The sequence below is a fragment of the Lissotriton vulgaris genome, chromosome 4_1 (assembly GCF_964263255.1).
Source record: "Lissotriton vulgaris chromosome 4_1, aLisVul1.2, whole genome shotgun sequence".
NCBI classification, from domain to species: Eukaryota; Metazoa; Chordata; class Amphibia; order Caudata; family Salamandridae; genus Lissotriton; species Lissotriton vulgaris.
In genome coordinates this window covers 551,467,005-551,489,527 of record NC_141691.1, presented here as the reverse complement: position 1 = coordinate 551,489,527, position 22,523 = coordinate 551,467,005, and the positions used below count along the sequence as shown (strand labels likewise).

At 42.3% G+C, this 22,523-nt stretch overlaps 1 protein-coding gene across 1 annotated transcript in view; it reads right to left on the bottom strand.

Annotated features, from left to right (window-relative positions):
• LOC147722240 (C-C chemokine receptor type 4-like) overlaps positions 1 to 8,949 on the bottom strand; it is a 68,146-nt gene extending 59,197 nt beyond the window's left edge. Inside the window, exon 1 of the mRNA XM_086964692.1 lies at positions 8,812 to 8,949. The gene's annotated coding sequence lies outside the window, so the exon portion shown is untranslated. The remainder of the gene's footprint in view (positions 1 to 8,811) is intronic.
• Positions 8,950 to 22,523: the final 13,574 nt, after the last annotated feature.

Here is a 22,523-nt window from a genome sequence, read left to right as displayed (position 1 = left end):
TTCAGACCCACCCTGAATGGGTTGAATATTCCGTTTTTAAGTATGCTATGCCAACGTCTTTTTGTGGTGTACTTTACACGTTTTTCAGCTCTGGCGAAGTAGGCCCTGAATTCTGCCATCGAGCCTTTTTCTGCTTTCTGACTCTGAAAGCCTCAGCCCAGGCTGTCTCTGTACCCGTGACCTCTGCCTTACTCCCTGCGCGGCTAACGGTGTTTAGCTCAGCCTGCTGCCTGCCAAGACTGTATTCAACCTTCGAATTATCTGTTCCGCTCCTCGAAAATGCATTCCTACCTACTAGTTTAAGTAAACATTCCCCCAGCTGCAGAGCAAAGGGCCCGGCCTCACTGTCTCCGTGCAAGTAATTCATAGCCTCTGTTACCATGGTAGGCCCATGTCCCCCCGCATCTCATGCAGACACTTAGACGCTTATACACGCACTCACAGTCAGTATAGAATAGCTTCTGCCCCAGAGACCTTTTCCTTCTAGATAATATGGTTCCTAAACATCAGATATCAGATATGATATAGGTACAAGTTGATCTGACATGCCAGACTTCTGTCTCTTTCCGCCAGTGTAAATGTCAAGTCCCCTGCACCCTCCAGTTCCACGTCAATCACACGTCATGCAGCTGCGTGCGCATCCCGACCTCAGATTTCTGCTGACATTGCCAAATTCTGCTTTGTACCCACCTACTCGTGACACCTACATATGACGTTTCTAGCACACGCCTCTATGTTCACGCCTAGTTCACGCCTTCCAATTACGTATCACTACCACGTGTGTGCTCTTATCTTGTTTCTCTCAGATGTTACGCCTACTGTATTGGTTTCTATTACATGATTTAAGTATATAAGCTATGTATTGTCAATAAAATATTGCTCTATCCCTTCCTGCACCCCAGTGGTGGCAGGAACACGATATCCGATCTGGTACCATGACCATTCCTTTTTAAGGAATAAAACCCCTAAGAACTCTAACACCACGGACTCTGCCTCTTTCTTTCCGATTGAGTTATTTTTGTTAAGTACTTACCTGCATAGAAATTAGGACGGTAAATCAAATATTTACCACAAGTTACATGAACAAATGCATGAGTGGTAACTTCCAGCACTTTGTGTTTCTGATTAAGGACACTTGTTGGGGGGGAGATACATATTGTATTGAAAGAATGCTAGCCATCATATCTGCTGTCAAGAAGGAGCAGTTCTGAATAATATGCCTGGGATCAGTCTTTAGAAGGGAAGTTTTAATAGATATTAAAAAGTAGGGTTAAGAGTACAAAAATTCCCATGTGTTTTTTTATGTTTTTATTTTTTTATTTGTCAAAGGGAACAATCATTAGACATTTAACATTTTGCATTTTAGCAATGCAATGAGATTACATATAAAAAATCTAAATAAAAACAAAGATTCCCATGGATATTGTTGATTTTGTCTAGGAACATTTTTGAAAGATCAATGCATAAATTACCTTATTCAGGAATCTCTGCTGTATGGGAGATCCGCTATCACTGAGAATATTAAACCATTTCAGATGCACGACTGGCAGTAATTACTGCAGGCTGCATAGATGGCACTTTCAAAATAGGGAAGCAAAAAGCTGCATTTTAGAAGCTTGAAAATCTATTAAAATGTACCATAATAATCACATATATTGTTTATTTCATGCCAAAATGGATTAGCATTCATATTATGGAAAACTAATATTTTTCTGTTTTGATTCTGAAACTCTAGGGTATAGTTTCATATCCGCAAGAGACCCCATCTGATTAGCAGATACGAAAACCATTGGACAGGGGAAGCACTCCTCATGAGAAATGTTCTAGTCTGTCATGTTTTGTACCCTACACTGTTTTTAGGCACTCTTTATACTTAAGAATTGCTGTCTGAAAGAGGTCAGGCAAAGTCATGGCAAAATAAAAATCAGGTTAAAAATGTAGCTTGTTTAGAGAGTGAGACAACTGCAGCAATCACAAATTGGATATTCACAATCCAGTTAATTAACTTGCGTTATCCCAGTATTCTATTATCCTTTTACGTTATTTAGTCCAGATTTACCCAATCAGTTCCAAATTACTACAGCATTCTTTAGACACACAACATAGGGTAGTTTTAAAGTGTCTAAACTCCTTACTAACAACTTTAGTGTGGACAAGCGGTCGGAGCAGGGTTGCCAGTGAGGTTCTGCACCTTCCATTGGAGGATGGGGAATTGGCACTGCCCAATATGGAAATGTATTATCTAGCATCTCATCTACAACACTGGCTGTCTAATGGGGGAAACTGGGAAAGCTATTACTCAGAGACACCTTGTCACAGTTGCTTTACCATGGTGGGAGGGCTGATCCCATGCTGCCATATTAAATTACGCATACATAATCATTATAGGAGCGAGCGATGAATGTGGTGCTCAAAAGTGCCTCTTTTGCATGTGAGTTTGGTTTGTGGGATCTTCCAGTGTTACATGTATTTACCGGCAAAGTTGTTACTAGCATCTGGAGTGCTGGGAGATGCTTGACTCTAAGTGAACTTTACCCCAATGGCACGTTTATCACATTTGAGGTGGCACTGGAGACCTTTGGAGTGGGACAGGGCAAGTTTTTAACCTATGCAATCATTTTCGACATAGTGCGAGAGGTCTGACGCACAAACCCAGATGCCCCCCTCCCTCTCTACTGTTTTGAATCTTTCTAGAATATGGTGGAGGTAGACACTTGGTTTCCCATTTATGCAGAGCCATGACTGCTGACAAACCAAGGATCATATTTTGGGCTACGGAGGTGTGGGAAGAGGAATTGGGTGCACAACTAGGAGACTCACAGTGGAAATTTGCTTGCGCACTTATTAAGCAAGGAATGAGCAATGCACGATTCAAACTAGTACATTTCAATTATATACACCGTGCATATGTTACCCCAGTGTTCCTACATACAACAGAGCCCACCAGAACTGAAGGATGCCACCGGTGTCAAGGTAGACCTACAACCTTTCTTCACTTAGCCTGGTACTATTCCCCGGGACATGCTTACCGGGAGTTGGTGGTTAGACGATTAGAGAGTTTTGAGGGTATATATGTGAAACTGGTCCCGTCCACTTCTCTCTTGGGGATGGTCAAGAAACGCAAGAGCTGGAAAATAGAATGGAAATTCATACAACTGGCCGTGCTACTAGAAAAAAAGTGTGTTGCCATTTCATGGATGAACCCGTTAGGACCCAGGAACAGAAGTGGATCAAGGATGTCATAGAATGGGCAGTGGCCGAAGAGGTGCTACTCCGTCAGTGTAGGAGAGATGACCATGCAAAGGAGGATTTGCAAACACGGTCAGAGATCCATGCTAATTTTGGGGAGAACGAGGAGAGCTCTTCACAAGACAGACAGGAATGGGAGGATTAACATTTGAGAGCAACTGTAGGGTGGGGGCAAATATCTGGGGAAAGGAATAACAGGTGTTTTTTCCCACTGTGATGTTCTGTACACAAATGGTCCCTCTATGGGGAATCAAAGCGGTGTTTATGACATATATGGAATGATAGCTAACATTTTAAATGTATTTAAAGGTCAATGTTTGTAATGTATTGACAGCGTATACAAAAGAATATATCATTAAAAAAAATGAATTCCAAATTTAAACAATATGTCGACAAATTCAGACGTCGACCAAAAAACATTTAACACAACAGTTGTATAGTTGATGTCTTATTGCTTTAATGCAACTACATCAACTGCACAATGAAAGAATTCTTAAGTTCTGCTGTGATACTCAATGGTACATTTAATCATATAGCTTGGACAGTTTCAACCCTTTCTTAAGGCTCTGATTACACAACAACAGAACAAAGCTTCTAAGGCATTTCACAAATGCAATTTTCCTGAGGATCAAAAATATTGTGTCAAATAATGGCCCCTGGATTCAAGCTAGCCTGGCTGATGAAGGATTACTAACCATTTATCTGATACTTATATTCACTTCCTTTTTTATGTTACTGCTCTATACTTATGGACTTATTATTCTTGCCGGTCACCATCCAGACCATCTCTGACCCGCTCAGAGAACCCAGTTCTATGTAAAAGCATAATCTACTACATTTCCTCATAACTCATCATGAACCATTAGTAACTAAGGAGCAGATGTGTCAACCCTTTTTGAGTTTGCAAATGGGCCGATTTGCAGAATCTGCCAATTTGCAAACGCAAAAAATGCTTTTGCAATGTAGCAAACCCTAAATTTTGCAATTCAGTAACCTGTTACCGAATCGCAACCGGGTTTGCGATTCGGTATTAGGAAGCGGCATGTTTAGAGCGCACCTTCCTAATACTGAATCACATCGGTATGTATGAATATTTGCGACTGAAATGCGGTCACAAAGCATTCACATTTTACCACCTTCTTCAAATAGGTGGTTACCCATTCACAAATGGGAAGGGGTCCCCAAGCGACCCCTTCCCCTTTGTGAATGTTTGTAAAAAAAAATTTTAAGAGCAGCCAGTGGCCCTATGGACCACTGCCTGCTCTTAAAATATGAAAGAAAACTTTTAATTTTTATTTTTATAAAGCATCTTGTTTTCCTTTAACTAAAACGGGCTGCTTTACAAAAAAAGATTGCTTTATTTAAAAGCACTCACAGACATGGTGATCTGCTCACCCCAGCAGACCACACTCCCTGTGATTTTTGCGATACTTAGGGTGCCTCAAATTGTGACCTACCTCATTATCCTTCATGAAGTAGGTCATTTGCGATCCCCTAGGAATAGCAGAGAGTGTTCAACACACTTTCATGCATGCCATTTTGCAATTTCCTAATTGTGAATCGCAATGATTTAGGGTATTAATGCATCTGGCCCTAAATCTCATATAAAGTCTTTGCTTCTTAACTGCAGACTGTGGTCAGACACACAACTGGCATTGCAGATCTCATACTAGTACAAGACCTAGACCTCCTAATCTTAACTGAAACATGGCTCAATGAGACCTCCTCGCACATTTTGGACATCTTGGTTGCTCCTAGTTATGACATCACTAGACTGGACATATCTGGAAGTTTTGGGGGTGGCATAGCATGCATTTACTGATATGTGCTCCCCTTGAGAGGAAGACAAACTACTTCAATACCAGCATGTGAATACCTAGGCACTGAAATATGGCACAAGGATAACATTGTGTGTAAAAGCCACACAATCTACAACCATCCTGGAGGCAATCTCCATTTCATTGAACAACTAATGGAGACCATCTGCTCTAACTCAGACCAACACACCAAACAGATGTTGCTTGGGGATTTTAACATTCACTGGAATTATTCAAATTACCCCCATCAAGACTTTCCTTTCAGACCTCAACCTCATCCAATCTTGTAATTGCTCAACACACAACAGAGGTTCTACTCTTGATCTAATCATTGCTAAGGATGCTATAATACCATTTGAATCCATATCCCCATGTGGCTGGTCAGATCACTACCTAATCTCCTTCCTCATATTGGAAAAGGAGCTGATTAGACAGGGATAACATCCGACAGTGACAGCGGTCAAGAGACTTGAGAAATATTAATTTAACAGACCTAACGTCAATTAGCAACAACATTCTACCTCCTCCCACTAATCTGACTCATGTGAATGACCTTACTGTTCACTACATCCATTTCACGACAAACATACTTGACAACATTGTTCCGAAACATCTAAAAAAGAACATATATCAAACTCTCCAAACCCTGGTTTAGCGCCAACCTTAATGAGGAAAGATGTAATCAAAGGCTCACTGAGATTTCTTGGAGAGGCTCTCCCTCCTTAGCACACCTCAAGTCACCTCAAGTCAACAAGAAGCTCCTACAACAAACACATCCGTAGATCAAAAGCAGAATACTTAAGGGTACAATTAGACCATGCCAAAAACAGACCCAAAAAACTATTTGAAATCCTCAAACAGCAAGTTAGTTGCCAAGCTAAACTCCAATCGGTTGATAATGGGTCATTGCCAAGTGGTGATGAATCCTCTGCTATTTCATTGAAAAGACAAAGAGGTTTGACTCAGAATTGCAACTAACCTCCCAACGTCTACCTTCCCGGAACCAACCCAGTTTCCTCCCATTTACGCACCAACTGCAAGCACCTCACATTGGCCATTGTGTTAAAAATAATGCTACCTGGAGTACCTTCAAACCTCTGGATGAAGCTGATTTACTTAAAGCAATACCATCAATAAAACTCTCCAACCATTTCCACAATCCTCTGTCTGCCAAGCTCATTAAAGAGATTAGTTGGAGACATGGTGGCCCTTATTTGTCTAGACTTAAGCGCAGCTTTTGACATGGTGTCTCACACCATGTTAGCAAAAACGTTGAGATTGTAAGGCATCTGCGGCTCAGCTTTAAATTGGCTCATTTCTTTTCTTGCCAATCCTACTTTCTAAGTCTTTTCCCCAACCGCCTGCTCCAATATCCATCCTTCACCCTATGTGGTACCTCAGGGCTCCATTCTTATCCCTTTACTTTTCAATTTATACGTTAGACCTCTACTTGATGTTGCGGAAGATGCAGGGTTGTTCCTATTTTCTTACGTGGACGACTCCCAGATAATTTTCTCTCTCTCTATGGACAGTGCGGCTGGGTCGTCCCCCCTCCAACGGGGCTTGGGTAAAATTGCATCATGGATGCAGACAAATTACCTTAAGCTCAACGGAGAGGAACCCGAGGTCTTGATACTTAGTAAAAACAAGGATCTCTAGGGCCCTCAACATTGGCCCAGTGAGATGGGTGCACTTCCTCTGCCATCCTGTTAAGTCCGTAATTTGGGTGTCATCATCGATGACTCGCTAACTATGTATGATCAAGCTGTCAATGTGGCCGCTACTTGCTTTACCATCCTGAAGTGGCTAAAAAGATCATCTAGATGCTGCCTGAGCCCACCCAGAGAACAGTAGTCCAGGCGCTAATCACCTCAAGACTGGACTATGGTAACGTTCTCTACCTAGGATCCAACAAGGAGGTGACTCGTAGGCTGCAGAGGGTTCAGAACTCTGCTGCAAAACTACTTTGCCGGGTTACTAGAGTCACCTCTGTCTCTATTCACCTGCGGAACCTGCACTGGCTCAGGGTGGAGAACCGAATTAAGTTCAATGACCTGAGCTACATGTTCACAATCAAAATAGGTGCTGCTCCTCAGTATCAGAAGTCTCTGGTCTGCCCCTATGTACCCCCGATGTCTTCGCTCATCCACTCAAGGCAAATTCTCTGTGTCCAGAGTCATACTATCTTGGATGGGTGGTAGAGTGTGCATACCTTGGTCCCTCACTCTGGAATTCCCTTCCCACAGCTATTCAGAACAAAATGGTGTACGCCCAATTTCGCAAATCACTGAAGACATGGCTCTTTAACCATGCCTTACAAATTGAAAAAAAATAAAATAAATAGTTCTTCCATACTACCGCTTTAGTCGAAGATTCTCAATGCTCCCCTCTCACAAGTAAGGATTCTTGATTGCTTAAAAATAGGCCAAGCCTCATCAATCCCCCCCAAAATAATTCAGACTTGTCTGACCTCAACAATTTCCACCCAATCACTAACATCCGACTCTAGCAAAGTTACTTGAAAAATGCTTATACCAACAACTCAGCAACTACATTGAACAATATCAGCTTCTTGACCAATGCCAAACAGGATTCAGAATGGGTCATAGCACCAATTTGGCTATAACCCACATTGTTTATAATGCCCGGAGACAGCTTGATCAGAATGTACCATGTTTGCTCATACTCCTTGATCTCTCTCTGTAGGCAACACAGTTAAATATCACAATCAAATGGCCTTCTTGAAAACAGGATGGGGTTATCTGGTCTGGTTTTAGACAGGTTTGTCTCAAAAAAATCAAACGTTAATCAAAAACTTTCATACATCTCCTTGGTCTCAATTGGAGTGCCTTAAGGTTCAACACTCTCACCCACATTATTCACTTATACATGGAGCCCCTGACTGAGAACCTGAAACAATCCAACATCCTTTAGCACATGTATGGGGATGACACACAACTGTACCTCAAAAGCTCATCACCTGACGATAATCACCTCTTGCTCTCAAAAATAAATTCCTTTTGATAGTCCCTCATAACCAATCTTCCTCCATAAAAGAATGGCTTATACAACCCACGGCTCTTAACTGCACCCTCTATGTTATAGACTCTACTAAATCACATGGTAGTACATAGGACAAACATATAAATATGCAAGCCTATATCAGTCCTACCACCAAGGAAGCCTACTATCAACTGAACACTTTAATGAGAATTAAACCATTCTTGCCCAAAACTGACTTTCATTGCGCAGTTTGCTTATTCATTTGTGCTTTTTTCCCTACATGTTTGATTGTACTGCCATCTGTACAGTGCATTGATGCTCCCATTACGTCATGATTACACTTTATGAAACTCTTCAAATAAATAAAGTGTAACAGCCAAACTTGAAATATTCTCAAGCAAGAAAAATCACAGAAAATCACACAGAGTAGATTTAGACAATGGTGTAGCACCATACAATCATGGAAAAATACTGTGTTACACAAATATTGGAGAAACAAACATCTGCTACCAAATTATTTTCAAGGTAAGAATATGTAGGTAAGCAACATTTCACTATCCGTAACTCCACATCTGTACAGCTTGACAAATTTTAGTGGTCAATATCTTGACCAGGAAATGTTTGGAGCACAGTGTTTATTTCAACAATATTATGACTAATAATCTAGACAATATTATATGCCATGTTGCGTAAGGCAATAATAATCACTAATACACATTTTATACACAAAAATAATGCTTACCATAAAGAAGGTTGGAGCTGCTTTGGATCACACTGCAACATGTTCACTTCCAAAAACTCTCTCGTTCAGGAAACCGTCCACACGCAAACGAGTGGATTATTTCAACTTCAGAAATAAAGGGAGAGGCGCACTCGTCAGAATGGCAGGCATCTATGTTAAGTAATAAAGAAAGTGTGTCTTTCAAGTGTTTTTGTTTTACTTCTCCAACTGAACTTCTCTTTAATTAGCATATCTATGAAACTGTAAAAGTGAAACAATGTCTTCTAAGGGAACTAGGAACTGTTTCAGGACTAGGATTGCAAGAAACGCAATCATGAAAGAACATGCATGTATGCTTAGTGTTTTGTACAGTGCCTAATCCAAAGTTACATGACTTTCTGAGATCAGGGCTGGCCTGATCCCTGGTAAAGTAGGGGGTACTGAAATCACTTATAGCATGTGGGATTCTGCAAACCCTGTATAAAAGCCCATCTCTACCGGCAACTTGTTATGCATCCAGTCACTGGTTATAAAGAAATAATGTTGGAACTCAACTGCATTAATTTACTATAGTTCATTTCTGATGTCACAATGCCTGCTGCCAGAGGCAGCTGCAGAAGGGAAGGCAGGTCAGGTCATGGAGCACAATAATACCAGCCGTTTAAAGAAAAGTGAATTGTTGCTTTTCTTTCCTTTGCTCTCTTTTTCTAGCTTACAGTGATAAGCAGAAAAGAGATATTTATGGCAACATTTTTATTGTTCGCACTCCTTAGGTCATTATAAAAAATCTAGAATCAGCATTTTTCTACACATTCCGGGGTACTGCTGCTTTTTGTTTTAACTGACTTGTACTAAACTGATTCAAATATCTATTTGCAACTAATATCCAACAGCATTTTTGATGTGTTTCATTTTTCACTAGAGATTCTATTTTTATTTTACATATTTAAAAACATACTCTTTCATATTAAAAAAGTACTCAACAATGATGTAAGTGGTCTGCGTGTAAGGCGATGGTATGAGCATGTATCGTATAGGATAGACATCCCCTGTCGAACATGATAATGATATTGCAAGCCACCTCGGCGTTCTATAGTCTTATAAAGGAATTCACCCATCAGCTGCTATCTTCTATATGGTCATGGAACTCCTTGTTGACTTGTAATATCCCTATATTGTACAGCAGGGCTTATTTCATCCCATAAATAATGGAAAAGTTTATTATGAAACTGGTTGATTCTTTTAAATCAGAATCAGAATCAGCAAAGCATTTGGAGTTTAATTACTGGTATAAAGAGCTAGTGAGTATACTTATGTCTTATTCTATCATGATGAGATGTAACGACTGTAAGATGTCTTTCAAATGAAACCCAAGAGATTTGCCCAAATGTATACATACACTGGCTACGCAACATACTTCCATTATGTTCAACTGATTGACAGATGACTAGCAAATCGAAACACATGTTGGTTGGGGTAATTGCATTTATTTACAGACACTCCCCATCTTCTCTGGAGATGGACTGATCATCACATCAAAACTCCTTCACTTGTCTTCTTGTTTCTTCTATCTTGTGCTAGGGAGAGAAACTCGACCCCTTTTAATTGCAGGAGGTGATTTCTGACATATTTGTCTCTTTTCCCGCTCCATCTTATGTCTGCAACCTACTGGTTTATTTGGATGGCAAAATTAGAGAAATGCTGCCTTTATATTTCATTCTGACTTTTCCTCCTTTTGATTGGGTTTACTGTGGTTTGTGGACTACTGCATTTTGGCTTTAATTTCCTCTTGAGAGAAAGAATTGCCCTGCTTATAAAGGACGATTTTAGAAAACCCACACTTGCCTTTGATATTGTTGTCAATAGTATACTTCAGGAACTGCCTTAAATTAACCTTTAACTTATGTCCATCTGTATATTTTCAGCAAACCATATGTGTATGATGATTGAATAATTCTATTTAGTTTTTGTTTTATCTCGGTCAATTTTGTGGTGTTTGGTCCTTGGCATTTCACTGACCATTTGTAAAGTCATTTTAAAGTACTAACAGAAAAATTCTCCACAAAACAAATATCTTATTTTCTGTATACACTACATACACTATTTTCCTAACTACTAGTTCTTTATAGAATAACTGTAGACTATGTATCTATTTGTTATTCAAATAAACATATTTCGCAATTCAAAAAGAACATTTTTAATTGAAAAGTAAAAAGCACCAAAGGAAATGGAAATGCAAGTGGATTTAGGGCAGTGCTTTCCAAATAGTGTGTTGCGGCACGTTATTGTGTTGGCTGCCGTGTGTGGGTGTGTCATAAGAGACACGGTCTATGCATCATGGAAGCTACTGCGCATGTTACTGACGCAGTACCTGTTCCTGCAGAAGAGGAGAAGCATTGTGCTGCCGTTCTTCCTTGGGCCTGTTGAAGCTGCAGCGGTGGTGAGTAAAGACTGCAGCGCTGGCTGCACCGACCCCTGCAGTCCCGTTCAGCCTACCGGCAACAGCAGGGGGAGGCTGGCAGCCCCATTAGCATCGCCAGTGGCGTGGGGGTCATAATCTGGTGCTCACTGCTGCTTCCTGCGGAAGAGGAGAAGTCTCCTGTGGCTGCAGGCCCTATTAAAGCATTACACTGCCGTTCTCCAGTGGGCCTATTGTAGCAGCAGCAGCAGTGAGTAAAGACTGCACCGTCCCCAGCTAGCCGCTTCTGCAGTGCAGCGCACCCTGCGCCGCCCCCGCAGTCTCAGGATCAGACACTGCAGCCTCAGAAACAGCCACGTTGGACACAGCAGCACCATAGGCTGCAAGAAGCGATGCAGCAGCACTAGACACTTCAACCACAGAAACAGCCACACTACAGATAAAAGCACCAGAGACAATAGCACCAGAGGTAGCAGACATCAGTCACACAGAGGCACAAGAGTGCAGCTCTGGAGACAGCAGCCACAAAACAGCAGTCCCTTCAGCCACTTGAGATAATGGTATCAGAGTTATAGGCAACAAAGACAGCAGTTGACAGAGATATGAACCAATTCATCAAACTGGAATTGCTAATCAAATTTGCACTGTGAAATTTGGACTTGAACCTTGGTCTCGGCTGTAAAGTTTTAGGTTTGATTATGTAACCAGCAGCGGCAGGGGAGGCCGTCAGCCCCATTAGCTTCATGGGCGAACGCTGATGCTGCCCTCCCGCAGACCCATGGATGCATATGACAGTGTTGGTGACTAAAGACAGCGCTCACATGTCTTAACACCCTTACCACAGTATCGAGTGTGGCGACAGCCGCTCTGATTATCTATAATTCTGCCATGAATTGAAATGATCAACAAATGGACACACAGTATTAGTCCTGGGAAAAACGCCGGCAGCATTTTAAAATAAAACACAAATTCACTAAATTTTTGCACCAATGAAATGTCAATCAATGACCCCTTTGTCCAAATAACATCAGTTGAGCCAAGGTACAGTGTATCCAGTTCTGATCAATCATAATTATGAATATAAGTTTGTCTACAAACCAAAAAAAAATAGCTGTAAGAAACTTGTTATAAATCTTTGAAAATAAATAGATAACCAACGGTACAATATAATAAGCGCTGGCCCGTCTGGTACTGGCCACGTCCGGAGCCTTGCCCCCTTCCATGGGACTGCTGGTTTTGTCCTCGGCTGGGCGGTCAGCTCCTGCCCCGACCTGCCCCGCAGAACACCCGGGGGCTAAAGACCCTTTTGATGTTCGCCTGCGCTTTATCTAGGGACGTGAATGTGGCGACAAATTTGCCAAGTTCCTTAATAAACGGCTCGCCGAACAGGCCTCCTTGCGCTGATGCCCCTGCCTCTGAACAGGCTAGGTTGCCCAACTTGAGGTCCACCTTTATTAAGAGTGACCTACGCCTTTCTGTCGAGAGGGCACAGTTCCCGTTCCCCTGTTTCCCTGTCCTGGCATGCACGTCACGACCGATCTATCCCCTTCTTTGGATCTTTTATAAACTTCGCAAGGAAGGTAGCCATCTTTCCCTCAATATCCGGGGTTAGCGTCACCTTACCATCTAGGGTGAGTCGGGCACACTCAGTCCTCAATCTACTCCTAGCCTCGTTCTCCAAGGGCTTCCTAAGGTGAGATACCACATACAAGGCCGCATTCTCAGCAGGGACCCATTCCGCCCTAGGGTGCACTAAATCATCTGGGTCCAGCATATCCGCTATGCCTGTCTTCTGAGGGTCAGTAGACCCCGAAGGTCTCCACGATCTCGAGGAGCCTGCCTCGTCATCCGAAACATCCGTGGTATCTCCCTGCTGGGTCTGAGGAGAAGCTGGTTGAGGGTCCTCAGCCGAGGGAGCCGGCTGCTTGGGCAGTACTTTGGGGGCAGTATGCTCTAGGAACGCTTGCTTAAGGTGCTCAAACGCGTCCTTATCAACTCCTTCTTCACACTTTTTCTTGTGGGAAGGGGTCCCTTACCTTCTACCTGGGCAGGTCCCAACGCCCCCGCAGAGGACGGACATGCAGCGCTGGGGGGTGCCACCTTCGCACACAACTTTTCTATTTTATCCACCAAGCGCTGCTCCATGGGAGTCATAAGTTCTGTGACTGCCCTTTAAAGGGAACTATCACTTTGTTGTAAAAATCATCATCCCACTGCAGTTAAGACAATGAGTCTTCCTCCTTGTTGTAATCCTGCTCCATTTTGCTATCCATAAGGAAAAACAACAATCAGCACAAACCTCAATTATAAAAGGCTGGGTAACCCCAGGAACCACCCTCACATGTAGAGCGAGGAAACATTTGACTGAGTGTCTCTCAGATGCATTTTAATGGCCAGAGGCACTGATTCCAACATGGCTGTCAACCCCAGGACACCTATACTCCCAAATATACAAAGGGACCAATTCTGCCTGCCCCAGGTGTCCGTGTGAGCAAGGGCCTGAGGCCTCCACACAAGCAAGTACCTACCTGTGCCACTGGGCATGTCAAGGGCAAACCCTTAGGTGCAGCGCGCCACTACTGACCCACCACGCGGGCGTTTTAACAAATGGGGAAATTTACAGACCAAGACCAGAACTGAGCGATGTTGCAGGCAGCATGAGGCGCGGACATTAATGGTGACCGGAGCGCGTTTCAGAGATAACAGACAGAAACACGCTCCCGGAGCACCGTCCCCCACAGCGCCCTCTAGTGGGCGGAGGACCGCACCGCGGTCCCAGGGAGTGGCCAAGCCACGTAAGGAGCGCACTAGCGTTCCCGCGGCAGCAAAGAGGGAATCTGTGGAGAAAAAGCAACGCACAACAAATCTCCACAAACGAAAGCGCCCAAAGGCAAATGTATATCATGACAACCATGGAGACAAGAAAGCACTTATCTATAGCTGCCGAGCAACGAAGAAAGATGAAGTGCAGAAAGTGATAGCATGATTTATTGGCTGGGAGACATGGACAGCATGAAAGGACAATGTAGTTGTTATTAAGTTGATGATGAGTTGCTGTTGAAATTTTGTTAATTAAAGCGAAGAAAGAATGAGCATAATCCTCGCCTCCGGTCCTGACATAGAATCAACTGAAAGGTCTGTCTCAGTACGTAAGAAATGTAAAGGAAAAATATCCAATCCTCGTTTATATAATAAAGCTTATTTGAAACTGGTGTTCACATTTTCAGGCAATTAAAATAATCCTTGTCCCCAGTGTTTAGTTTATAGGGATATACTTGCAAATCAAAGTATGGTACCAAATAAATTAAACAGCATTTTACCTCAAAACACAGTCATTTGTCAGAAAAATCAGTAAATACTTTATTGAGCTTTCAAAATCTATAAAGAAGCAGTCTGCATCATTCACAAAAAGAATGAAGACATCAGTGAAAGCTCAAAAGGCAAGTTACTTGCTTGCTCAAATAACTGCCCAAAACAAGGAACCACACACTATTGCCGAAACCGCCATAAAGGACTCTTGCTGTGCTATGGTTCGAACAATGAATGGGCCTGAATTTGACATAGAAGTTAATAAAATCCCCTTGGGAGATAACACAATTGGAAGACTTATTCAAGATATGTCTGATAACATTAAGCTGCAAATGAAGGAGATTTTTCAAGACAATAATATGATCTTTACATTGCAAGTAGACGAATCAATAGATGCCAGTGGGTTAGCTCAATTATTAGTTTTTATACATTCATACCAACAGAATTATTGAGTAATTCTTGTGTTGCCTAGAACTTCCAATGATAACTAGAGGGGTGAGGACATATTTAAAACCTTAGATTGCTTCATGAAGGAAAATAATTTGCAATGGTTACATTTTGTTGGAATATGCATGGATGGCGCACCCTCAATGGTTGGCTCAACAAAAGGTTTTATAGCTTTAGCGAAGAGAATGAAAATAGCATAATTACTCGTTTCTTATTACATCACAAAGCACTAGTTGTGCAAAACATTGGAAATTAATTTTAAAAAGTTATGGACAAAGTGGTTCAAATGGTCAATTACATTAAAAGCAGCCCTCTTAAATCAAGATTATTTGCTCACATTTGTGAACAAATGGGGGGAAGGTTTAAAAAGCTTCTACTGCCCACAGACGTTTGTTAGCTCTCAAGATGTCACGTGCCTTGTCGTGTATACGAACTGCGGGAAATGATGCTTAAACTTTTTTAGGAAAATCAGCCACACAAATTCTGCAATCTAATTCAAAACAAACTTTGGTGCACAAAATGGACATATTTTGCAGACATATTTGAATAAAATTAACACCGGTATGCAAGGAAAAGGATACAATATCTTAAGAGAGGTAGATAAATGTGCGCTATGGGAGAAAAAATAGCAATTTGGAAAAGGAAAGTGAAAGAAGGCAATTTTGAAATGATTTCCATAACTGCTAAGTGCGAGCTGAAATGTGATATCAGTCGGCTGATTGTTGACCATTTAACATTGCTCAGAGAGAAAGTTCATTATTACTTCAGAAAAGTTAAAATCCAAGAATATGATTGGATCAGAAATCCATTTCTTTCAACTGCAAATGGAAAATTTTAACTTATTGAGGAAGAATTAGCTGAAATAAAAAATGATCGAAGTCTGTTAATGATGCATGAAGAGGGTGACTTAGACAGCTTTTGGATTCGTGTTTCAAAAATGCATACAAACATAGATAAAAAAGCTTTACAATTTCTCCTGCAGTTTTCAACTACATACATTTGTGAAGTATCCCTTTTAACGATGACAAACAAAGACACTGAAACGTGGAAGCTTGAAAATGCTTGATGACGAAATGCGAGTGTCTTTATCTAATACTAGCGGCCCGTCCGGACGTTGTCCGGGTATGACAAAAATGATTTAGCACTGTAGTTGTAATGGGTCATTAATAACTTGCAGTAATCTTGTTGTTTGGCAACTCACCTTGGCTCTGAAGTTGAGCGTGTGTGCCCGCTCACAACTTCTTTGGCCTCACAGTCTGCATATACGGCACAGCGATTACCCACTCCCACGCGCGATTACCCGATCCCATGCGTCTGTGATTCGGCACGCATCCACTATGTACGGCGCTACTGTTGAACGTGTGTGACTGCTCCCAATTTCGCTGGCCTCACAGTCTGCAAAAGCGTCACAGACGTCCTGCCGTGCACATCATGCCCGGGCGTCTTCTGTTTGGCTTCGTACTTTCAAGCACATCAACAACACGGCGTGGTCCCCTAAGACGCCACACGCCGCGTCAAAGTCATCCGAAGGCGTACTCAGATGCCGCACATTTTCAACGTGGTAGAACGCTATTCCCATGCTTATGCTGTACGAACATGCCCACCTCAGAGGTGGTGCTACATCCAATGGACTGCTTTGTCCCACAACGTGCTTTGTCCCTTCCGAACTACATATTGCGCTGGTGTATAGCCTATGTCCATCTGGTTTGCCTCACCTTTCCAATGCTGTATGCGGTGTTTTGGTTGGCGCAGTGGTTCCAGAGCTTACCCGCCTCAAAGTTTTGGTATCTCTCTTTATATTATTAGTATGGATATGGATTCCACCAAATATTGACCAGCTGTATTCTTCCTAGCAACCTCATACAACTCATTGAAATAGTAAGTGTTGTTGGTTTTATTCAAATGTTTTAATTCTTGCACATATTTACATATTGGTACTCATAAAGGACAACATGGTTTGGAAATATATATGTGTTATTATCTTACAAAACATATATTTTTAAGAATTTCAATGAAATGTTTTCATGAGAAATGTTGTGTCCTCATACATTTCCCTATTTACAATTTCATTAACATAAATGTATTTGTCTGTATCTCTTATATACGGTTAGTTTAACCTCCTCGCTAGGAAAACTGAAATACAGTGTTGTGAAATTATGCATGTCTAAAAAGTATGGCACCAATATGAAAAGTTTGGAAAGCACTGACTTAGGGAAAAGGTGAAGCAAACATGAACATTGAATGAAGTCCGGTAGTCATATTTCTTCTTAGTTCAGATGGACTTGGGCCACCGGTGTGAATATGAGTAGTTAATAAGTGGAAATCCATGGTAAGAGCCCAGTTTACTTGTTTAAAGCTTGATATGGCCCCAATTGTTTCCTGCAACTGCACCATTGTTTGCAAAGGCACAAAACCACAACTGAGTGGTCTTCCTTAATTTAAATTATTCCATTGGCTATATTTGAAACCTCTAAATACTCATGATTTGTACTGAAATTGACTTAGATTGTGTGGCATCAAGGTAAACATAAAACAATGACAGGAAGTAGGGTTACCTGTGTTTTAACTGCTAATATTCTCATATGCACCTTGTAGCTTGTTTATATGATTTCCATATTTGCAAATATATCTAACATTCTTGGGCGATTTTTTTTGCACGTGTGAATTTCCTCTAGTTTGCAATTACTTCCTAGTCTTTGTGGCTGAAAAGTATCTGTTCTCTATTCTAGGAATTTAGACTGTCTAAACCAAGTTAGCTATCGACTTAATTCTATTTCCTGCTTCAGACATGGGTGACGCAAAGCTACTGAAACAACAATCGTAAATTACTTTCATAAATGTATAAGCACAAACAAAAGAACGCTATAGAAGTACACATTCAGAGTTCATATATCTTCAACTTTGTACTAACATTTGGTCCATAAATCATGTACAGAGCAGCATACCAAGGGCCTGGGCCATATGTATGGAATTTAGGGATTGTGGCTTCCTAATTGCCCTTCTTACTAAACCACAATTAAGAAACTGCAATTTCTAATGTAAGAAAACGTACATCTTGTAGGTGGGAATTCCTAGTGGATCTCATATCGACCTGCCTCATGAATAATAATGAGGTAGGTTGCAGTTTGCGACCCATTAGGAATTAGGAACCATCACAGAGATGGCGGCCTGCTGGAATCAGAAGACCACCATGTCTGTGATTGCTTTTTATACAGAAAATCTTTTTTTTTGTTTTTTGAAAGGCAGGCATTTTCCTTAAAGAAAAAGAGGATGCATTTCAAAAAAAGAAATTAAACGTCTACGTTTCATTTTTTAGGAAAATTTTGCTCTGTGGCAATAATGATGAATAGTTAAGAGGAGACAAGGATACAAGGGGTTTGTTGAGACAATATACTGCCGAAATGGCGTCATCTCTGTGGATCTCTGTAGTTGACTAATCCATAGTCCATACTGGATAAATGTGATGTTTCATTGGTAGCAAGAAATGTATTTCACACAATAAAGACATTTGGGGATACATGGAGTGCGAGCATGACTCTGGCATTAATTAGTTCCCACTTATTGATAGCTAGCAGCAGATTACAAACAGGGCAGCCACAGTGTTGCCGCATGATATTCATCCAGCTGTACAAACTCACTGATTATTACCATTATAATGGGCCAGAGCCCCATTTCAATTTGGTGACCACAGTGATTATGTTCACTTAAAAGTCTGTCCTCTAAACACACCTGTGTAGTACTTGGATATTGGTCTAAATATGAGCCCCAAGATAGCAGCCGTGCTGCACGCCAGCCAGAACCCCGTGATACTCCATGAGGGATGCACATGATGCACATGTTGGGAGTACTCTTCCCAGGTATAGGGCTGAATTGTTTTGTTTTCATGTTATATATGACACATACCACCTCTGAGATATATGCCGATCCAGATGGAATGCAAATATGGATGTACTAATGTTGCAGGCACCACGTTATGGCTACCACATATGTATATAGCGTTTGTCTATACTTGGGTACTTATATTGTTGACATTTGCAACACGTACACAGCTTGTTTATGCCTGGGCACTGCTGCACGTATGGATATATGCAACACTTAGAAGGCTTGTTTATACTTGACACTAATAACTCACTCTGTCCGGTCATTACGCTGACAATGACATGTTGATGAATTACAATATAAAACACAGAATCGCTGCTGCATGTGTGTTAGATCTGGGGGTCTCTAGTTGGAAATGGTATTCACCTTTGTCCAAATGGGGACCCTTACTTCTAAGTCAGGATAAGGGGATTACACTCCTTAATAACCCCTGCTCACCCCCTGGTAGCTTGGGACGAGCAGACAGGCTTATCTCAGAGGCAGTGTGTTAAGCATTTGTGAATATACACAGTAATACAGTGAAAACACTACAGATGGACACAACACAAGTTTTATGAAAATAAGTATTCTTTATATAGACTTAACACAAGACCATAAACGACAAAAATCCACAATACTACACTTAAGATTGCTTTAAAGATGATAAAAGTTATTTAGCGACAAAGTTGTCAACAAAGTACCTGGATGCGTAACGCAAAGTAAACAAGAGGCTCGCAAAAGGGGACATGCATCGGTTCCATGATCCAGGGGAGATGATGCGTCGTGCCTCAATGCTTACGCAGAGTAGGGGATGCGTAGAATCTCGTCCTGCGGGCCGGTTGTGGTGCGCAAGATGGCGCCTTGATGCCATGCGATGATCCAGTTGCGATGCGAGAAGATGGCGCCCTTGATACGACGATGCGATGACGCTGCAATAATGATGCTTAGACGACCTGGCAGCCTTGCGACAACTCTGTACTTTGGAGCCGCAACAGGCCCTGCGACACGCTTCTCCGGTGATGCGATGGCGACTCTCTCGATGGCGTCACGCTTCTCCGATGATGCGACAGCAGGCAGCTTCCAGGAAGATGCGACAAAGGCTCGCTTCTCCGGCGATGCCACGATTTCAGCTGCAGTGGCGACACGCTACCTCTTGATGCATCACGCTTCAAGCTCCCAGCGACCTTTTGTCCCTGAGACTTCAGCAGGAGGCAAGCACAGTTCAAGCCGTTGGAGAATATTCTGAAGATGATGAAAGTCCTTAAAAAAGTTCCTTCTCCTTTCCTGGGCAATGAAGCAACCACTGCAGACCAACCCAGCAAACAGCACACTGGCATAGGGGCAGTCAAACTCCTCTAGCCTCCTTAGTTCTTCTACTTGGCCAAAAGTTTCTTGTTCCAGAAATGATCTAATTTCTTGTGATCAAGGTCCCAATATTTATACCCCAAAATCCTTCGTTCTCTGAAGGCAGAGAGGCCTCTGCCTAGTCCAAACCAGTTCCTGAGCACTTTGTTTACATGAGTCTCTTCTTCCTTTTACTGTGCAGGCCAGAGACATCAGCCGCCCCACATGAGGTGGAGCCAGCACAGGGGAGGGAAGGTACAGCTCTGGAGCACTTTGTTATGTTAAAGGAATTTGTTACCGCACAAGGACACCAATTGATTTCATGGCGCTCAGAGACAAAGTGGAAAGACAGAGCAGTCGGGTGTGAGTGGAGAGATTAATCATAAGCTAGCTGAAAAAGATAGGTTTTATGGGTTTTACGAAAGATGGTGTAGTCAGAAGTAAGCCGGATTAAAAGAGGGAGAGAATTCCAGGTAGAAGGAGCAAGAAAAGAGAAACAAGAGCCACCCTGTTTCTTGCGTTTGAACCTGGGGTGATTAAGAGGTTATGTGCAGAAGACCTAAGATGCCTTGAGGGGATGTGACGTTTGAGACTAAGAGAGGTAAAGGCAGGGGCAAGTGCAAAAAGAGATTTGAAAACAGTACAACCCATTTTGAAAATACAGCGGGAAGCGACCGGGAGCCAATGCTGTCTTTTCAGCAGGGGCATGACGTGTTGGTACTTTGGCTGTTGGAAAACCAGTCTAGCCGCCTGGTTTTGTACCAGCTGAAGCCGATGAAGGTTATACACAGGAATCCCCACATACAAGCAGTTCGCATAGTCAATGCGTGAAGTGACAAGGGCCATAATAACAAGTATGAGAGCCTCTGTGGATAAGAACCTACGGATTTTGCCAATTCTGCGTAGATGATAGAAGCAGGCCGAGGTAACAGAGTTGATTTGAGGTCTCATCGACAGGTCACTTGAAATGATGACACCAAGGCTCTTCACGGACTTGACTGGGCAGGGAGGAGGGCCAAGAGCTTGGGGCCAAAAACTGGAACTCCAAGGATTTGAAGACCCTCCTATCACGACCAACTCAGTCTTGCTGGGGTTAAGCTTCAGCTGACTGAAATTCATCCACTCAGAGATGGTGAGCATGATAGATTGAAAATTAGAGCAAGAGAAAGAAGAGGAATCGATAGGAAAGATTAGCTGTAGGTCGTCCGCGTAATTGAAGATGGTAACAGGAGTGTGGCGGAGAGAGGCTAAGAGGGGTTGCATGTAAAGATTAAACAGAAGGGGCGATAGAGCGGAACCCTGGGGGACACCACAGGAAGGTGAAGATTGGGGAGCAGAGAAGGTAGAAAGTTGAACCGATAGAAAACGTTGTTGGAGGAACGACCCAATCCAGGTTAAGGCCAGGCCCCGGATACCAGCATTTCTGACACAGTCGATCAAAATAGCATGATCGACCGTGTCGAAAGCGGCCAAAAGGGCTAGTAGCACCAAGGCCTGGGCCAGGTTCTTGTCAGCCCCCTGTCTCAGCGCATCCATCACGGCCACAATGACCGCTTCCGTAGAGTGGGCCGGTCTGAAACCGGCCTGCTGGTCATCTAGGAAGTGAGATTTTTTAATGAAGGCGCTCAGACAACGGGTGACATGGGTCTCCAACACCTTCCCCAGATAGGGGAGGAGGGAGATGGGTCGATAATTGCCCAAAACAGTTATGTCAGAACCTGTTTTTTTGAGAATGGGTACTACAATAGCTTTTTTGAAAGCATTGGGGACAGAGCCTGTAGCGAGAGAATGGTTAAGAAGGTCTAATGGGGGACCTGGACAGGCCAAGAAAGCATCTTTCAAAATTTGAGGGGGGCAACAGTCATTGGGGGAACCAGAACTTACTAAATGTAATAAAGAAATAAATTCAGACTGAGCGATAGGAGGAGATTCGTGCAAACTGCAAGGATTCGTGGGGGGTAGAACACAAACATTAGGTGAGGAAGGAGGGGGAATGTTATTTTTGATAGTTGTGATTTTGTCAATAAAAAATAGATTGAGGGAGTCGCAAAGAGCCTGTGAGGGTTGGGGCTGGACAGTAACGTGATCCGGAAGAGAAAGTTCAGCTACAGTGGAAAAAATGTCCTTGGTTTTTGAAGCTGAACTGATAATTTTCTGGGAGTAGTAAGAAGATTCAGCCGATATAATAGATTTCTTGTACAATTTTAATAGATCCATATAACTGGTCCTTAATGAGGGGTCATAATTTGGTCTCCACCGACGCTCAGCTTGTCTAAGAACTAATTTGTCCAGTTTTAGTTGTTCAGTAAACGAGCGCTGAGCGTCATGTGAGCGTTTAGTTCTGATAATTTTCACG